The sequence below is a fragment of the Vombatus ursinus genome, unplaced genomic scaffold, assembly GCF_900497805.2.
Source record: "Vombatus ursinus unplaced genomic scaffold, bare-nosed wombat genome assembly UNPS02015106.1, whole genome shotgun sequence".
Lineage (NCBI taxonomy): Eukaryota > Metazoa > Chordata > Mammalia > Diprotodontia > Vombatidae > Vombatus > Vombatus ursinus.
In genome coordinates this window covers 468427-474395 of record NW_020954884.1, presented here as the reverse complement: position 1 = coordinate 474395, position 5969 = coordinate 468427, and the positions used below count along the sequence as shown (strand labels likewise).

General features: G+C 40.6%; 1 protein-coding gene across 5 annotated transcripts in view; it reads right to left on the bottom strand.

Moving 5' to 3' along the window:
- CAPSL (calcyphosine like) overlaps positions 1 to 5362 on the bottom strand; it is a 39328-nt gene extending 33966 nt beyond the window's left edge. For all 5 annotated transcript variants that reach the window (XR_003567720.1, XM_027846248.1, XM_027846245.1 and 2 more), the window contains exon 1: positions 5277 to 5362. The gene's annotated coding sequence lies outside the window, so the exon portion shown is untranslated. The remainder of the gene's footprint in view (positions 1 to 5276) is intronic.
- Positions 5363 to 5969: the final 607 nt, after the last annotated feature.

Here is a 5969-nt window from a genome sequence, read left to right as displayed (position 1 = left end):
GTAAGGTATGTCATAGCAAAACTGTTGTCAGTTTTTGGAAATGGGTCCTCCACTTGCACAAGTGATCTCACTCAAGAAAAGAAGGTCCAGTCTATACAGAACAATTCCAGTCACCAAATGACATAATTTACATGTCATTCTTGACTCTTCTTCAGCACCCACTCCCCGTATCTAATCTGCTGACAAATTCTGTTGGTTTACCTTTGTAACATCTCTCACATATATTCCCTTTTCTCCTCTGATTCTGCCGCCACCCTGATGCAGACTCTCATAATCCCATACCTGGACCACACAATGGCCTGCTGATTGATCACCTGGCCACAAGTCTGTCCCCACTTCAATTAATACTTCATATAGCTATAAAAGTGATCTTCCTACAGCAGAGGTCTGACCATGTGGCTCCCTATTACGTCCAGAATCAAATTAAAAATCCTCTGTGGAGCTTTAAAAACCCTTCACAATCTGCCCCTCCCACTTTCTAGTCTTCTTACCTCTCTTCCACATACTCAGTGATTCAGTGACACTGGACTTCTTGCTGTTCCTCAAACATGATATTTCATTTGTCAGCTCCAGGCATTTTCTCTGGCTGTCCCTCATTTCTCTCCCTCATCTCCACCTCCTGCCTTCCTTCAAATCCCAACAAAAATCTTACCTTCTACAAGATTTTCCTGATTCCTCTTTTTTTTAATGCCTTCCCTCCATTGATTATTTCCCTGTAGATATCTTGTTCGTGCATACTTGCTTGTTTGTTGTCTCTCTCATTAAGCTGTGTGCTTCCCAAGAACAAGAACTGTCTTTTGCCTTTCTTTGTATCCCCAGAACTGCCTGGCACCTAATAGGCACTTAATGTCTATTGAGTAACTAACTAATGAAATCATAGTTTCAGACCAAAAACTCTCAGGCCATCCATCCAGCATTGACATATGCCCTCCCCTTTCACATGGGAGAAAGTGAGCTGTACAATACTCCTTGTGGGACCTGGAAGTGATTTAGTACTTGCTAACCTATATTCAAGACACCTCTTCAGTAGAAGTTGGTAGGACCATGTGGAAATTCAAGTAAGATTGATATTCCCCTTAGAACATTAAGGTCCAGTCTATACAGAACAATTCCAATCCCCAATAATTAAATGTGTATAATGCTTTAGAAAGTTGTTTTTTTGGATTTGTGTCCTAGGATCTTATTGTGTTTGAAATAAAGAGAAGCTGTAGCAAAATATTCCCAGGTTTAAAAGGGCTTAGAGTCTTGTGGGATAAAGAGTTCTCATCAGATTGGATGTCTACTGGGGATCACAGCAGGTCCAACCTATTTTAAGTAGTTACATCTCCCTCTATGTCACTGTGTTCCTCTTCTCTGGCCTGGGTCCCAAAGGCATTTGCCAGGAAAACACAGTTTGTTCCCAACCAGGGAAATCTGACAGATCTTGATCTTAAAGAGACAGAATATTAGCAAACTAAAGAGATAATCACATTCAGGAAAGCAAAAATTTGGCAGGCACATATTTGATTATTGATGGAAACAAGTTGGGAGGGAGGTCTGTTGGTCCTGAATTAACTAGTTTGAGTGACTACACTGCTTTGAGTAGGCGAAGGTCTGCCAATTACTCACTATCTTGAATGTAAACTCTTTCAGTAGATTATAACTTCCTGCAAGAACAAGGACCTTTTCATTTTTGTCTTTGTAACCCCTGGGCCCAACAAAGCATCTGGTATATTATATATGTTTAATAAATGGTTATTGAAGCAAATCAGTTGACGTTCCTCAGGGCAGATGTAGCCCCAAATTTTCAAACCCATTCCATGGGCTGTGTTAGACCCATCCAAGTTGAAATTCCTTCCTTTGGTCTTCTCCAGACATTGGTGTAGGTAAAGCTGTACACCTGCACTAATAGCTGCTCTTTCACAGCTAATAATCAATACAATCAGTCACATACAATACAAGGAAATTTACCTTATACTCACTTCAATATTCAGCCTTTAACCTACAACCCTAAAATGCCATAAGTGACACTTCCCAAAGAAACCAGAAGGGTTAACAGGCAAAGGTCAATACCACAATGCCAGTATTTGATGCCAATGACACTCAATACTAGCGGTAAAGTTATATGATAAGTGTGTGCATCACCCTTTTGCCATCCTCCACTGGTCTAACATTTACTACAGACCATCTGTAAATTGGGCCACTCAACACTACCCACAACCACCCCTACTAACCTATTCCTGGATGTTGACTTTTCCAGGCACCAAAAGTACCCATGATGCTACTCAGGGATATGGTATATGGATATCGGGGGCTGACAGGCATAGATCTCCTAGTTCATTAAAAATCTGACTATATTTGCATGCATCTTGGTATTTCAGAAAGAATTCTGGCCTAGAAGCCAAAAAAATGTGAGTTTGAGACCCAGTTATGCTGCAAATTTGTTCTGTGAATTTGAAAGAAAGCATAGTTTTTAATTAAAAAAAAAAAAAGAAAGAAAATTTTCAGGCCATCCATCCAGCATCATAGTATTCCCTCTCCTTCCACATGGAAAAGAGTGAACAGTACAAGAAGACCTTGTGGGACCCAGAAGTGAAGTTTTGCTTTCTCTTAGTTCCTATTTCATTTTTTTTATTAGAATAGATTATCTCTAAAGTCCTTTCCTGCTCTAAATCTTTAGGCATCTAGGTAAACTGGCAGCTTTTCAGAAATACATTTGTTACATAAAGTGAGGCATCACAGAGGTTACAGTGTAGCTCTTCACATGTAAAAGTTCCCACCAAAGTTGGCAAGAATAAGCCCAGTGCAAACCTAGCTTGAGGGTTTGAGATCATCCTGAGTGCCCATATGGCTTTTATGTGGGCAGAGCCTCCTCTGAAGTCAGAGTTGAGGGTGACACCACCAGATGGATGTTCAAATCAGATCTGTCTATCTAGTGGCTGAACAAACTGTGGTCTATGATGTAATGGAATAGTATTGCAAAGAAAAGAGAAATGGGAAATTCAGAGAAACACAAGGAGAGGTATGTGAATTTAAGAGTGAAGGAGGCAGGATCAGAAGAATAATACATACAATGACAACAGTAATATACATTTTCTGAAAATGCTGAAGACAGAGGAGGAGAAGGAGGAGAAGAAGGAAGAGAAGAAAGAGAAGAAGAAGGAAAAGAAGTAGAAGAAGGAGGAGGAGGAGAAGGAGAAAGACTTGGAGTAATTATAATAGCCAATGTTGATCCCTAAGAACAGATAATAAAATATATCTACCTCCTTTCAGCAGAGAACAGAATGCTATATATAATAGTCAGATGTAGTCACCTTATTAGTTGTTATCAATCTGTTGAAGAGAGGGTTCAGTGCTATGGAAAGGGACTCCAAACAGAAATGGTTGTGATGTTAAAACAAAAGGCAACAAGACAACTTTTTTAACCCATTACTTCCTTTACATTCCCAATCAGAACAGAATCATTCATTTCGTTTCCCACATTTATGTCTTTCAGCTGGTAACACTTTAAAAAAATTCTGTTTGACTTGATTTGTTCCCTGGAAGCTCATGACACTGGAAATAAAGAATATCTATATCATAATATTCTCAAACTGGAAAGCAAGAAAAGCCAGGGAGTAGCTAAAAGACAGGATGTCAACCTGAAATAAGCCTGGGAGAATTTTCCACGCAGGCTGCCATGGACATCCTTTCTGCAAGCACGTCAACATGGGGGCTATAAACAGGGAAAGCAGTTGCAGATAAGGAGCAAAGCCCTTTCAAGAAATGCTCCCTCTCCTCATCTCCACTTCTTGGAATCCCTAGCTCCCTTCAAGGCTTAAGTGTCACCTCCTACAGGAAGATGTCCCTGGTTTCTTCTGTTCTTCATATTGCTTTTTAATTCCACTAATCCTTTGTATATATTTTATTTTGACTCATCAGTATGTATCCCTGTCATTTCCCCCAGTAAAGAGCAACCCCCTGGAAGGCAGGGGATGCCTTTTGTTTTTGTATCCCCAATGACTACCACAGTGCCTGGCACATAATAAGTGCTTGTTGAATTGAATCTGTCCCTCTTGTGTGACCTAATTACTTTGCAAATAGGATCAATTCTCTTCTCACAAGCACTGTATTTGCTCCTGTATCACACAGAATATTTGTAATAATGACAATATTCGTAAAGTGCTTAGCACAGTGCCTGGCACAAGGTAAGTGCTATATTAATGCAAATAATCATTATTTTTGTTGCTATTACTATATTCTAGATGGTGATCTTCAAAGTCTGAACAGTTATTTTCCATTACAAAGTCTGACAGGAGGAAGTAGCACTTAAAAAAAAAGATTATTGCTATAAAGGGTCTTACTCAGAAAAAACAACCTGAGCCATTTAAATGAATACCCCACTCACACCATCCACTATTTCTCCTCTCCTCTTTCTCTACCACACAGTTGCTTACAATTCACATATTAAGAAGCTTACAGTTTCCTCAACAATTATAAACATGTAACATCTGATACAAAACAATGTTAGATATGTTGGCACACAGTACCCATGATTCACAACGATAAAGTGAAAGTACATTCTATAGCAGTGAGACTTAAGAGAAAACAAGACCTTTAAAAAAATGGATTTCCATCTGCCCAATGCTCCTGACAGACAGAAAATGGATGGACCAGAAGGCCTCTCAGAGTCCATTTGTGGTTCTTTGATTGAATGAAAAAGGACAATGTAAGAATTATAGAACGTCATGAACTCCCTGGATCCAAAGGCAGAAATCCCCTTTACTATGAGTTTAACCAAGAGAGTTATCCATCATTTTCTTTAGTAATAAGACTTCCTAATAGGATCGTAGATGTAGAAGTAGAAGGAACATCCAGTCCAAACCGCTTTTACAGTTGATGTCCAGCACAGTTAAGGGACTTGTCAAAGGTCACACAGAAAGTAGTCAGCAAAGCCAGGGATTTAAACTAAGGTCCTGAGACTCCTAGTTCAGCACTCTTTCCAGTGCATCTTGCTGTCTTGTTAAGTCTGATGTCCACCGATTGAATGTGATTTAACTTTGCAATTTAACACTTTAACCCAAAATGCTTAGATCTGTGGCACCTTGTTGGCATTAGCTCATTCTGTAAGAGCCTCCCCCAGCACCCAGCACCTGTTTACCTCTAAGGATGACATCCCAGTGGCAACAATAACACAGATAGATACTTTCACTGTTTGAAAATTTCCCCTTCGGAAGGTGCCGTAACAGCTATCATCTTTTTGGGTAGGAGAAAATAAACTGGATACAATAGCATAACATATCAAGCAATTAATTTACCTTAAACGTTAACCTGTTGCCAACAGTTGCTTCAAACTGAAACTATGGACTCTGCGTCATGCATGTGGGAAAACCCATCTGTTCCTCTCCCTTTTGCGCTCCCCCCCCCCCCACGCCCGCCTGCCCAACTGCCCCCTGCCTCCCAGGCACTCCCTTTCAGCTCCAATTGGATGGTTCGCGCTCCCTGATTCAGGCTCACAGGTAACACTGAAGACTGATTGGAAGAATTCCCCATCAGGCAATCCCTGTCTCCACCCGCAGCTTCTGAGCTTGAAGTTTACAAACGTGTTGTCTAGGTAATAGTAATCTCAGTAAAAGGCTACGCCGCCTCATTAGAGAGCGTAGTTTAGGAACTGTTCAGTCTAAACAGTCTGAAATTTCGGTTTTAGAAGGGCAGTACTCTTTCCACTGCCCTCTCCCCAACATGATTTTTATAGACAGGTAATGGCATGTCACAAAATGGACTCCTTTCTCCCAAGCAACCCTTTTCTCGGCTTCTGACTTCTTCAGATGACTTTTTGTAGGAATATCTCATTACAGTGTGTGACTTAACACGGAGAAGATCTTGTTACAGTGTGTGACAACACCGCAGAGTAGCCTGGTAACATTACAGGTGATGCACTTTCAATCTGCCCTTCCCCCCAACTCACACTATCAAGTCACCTGACTGGATAATCAGCCCCATCTGTTCAC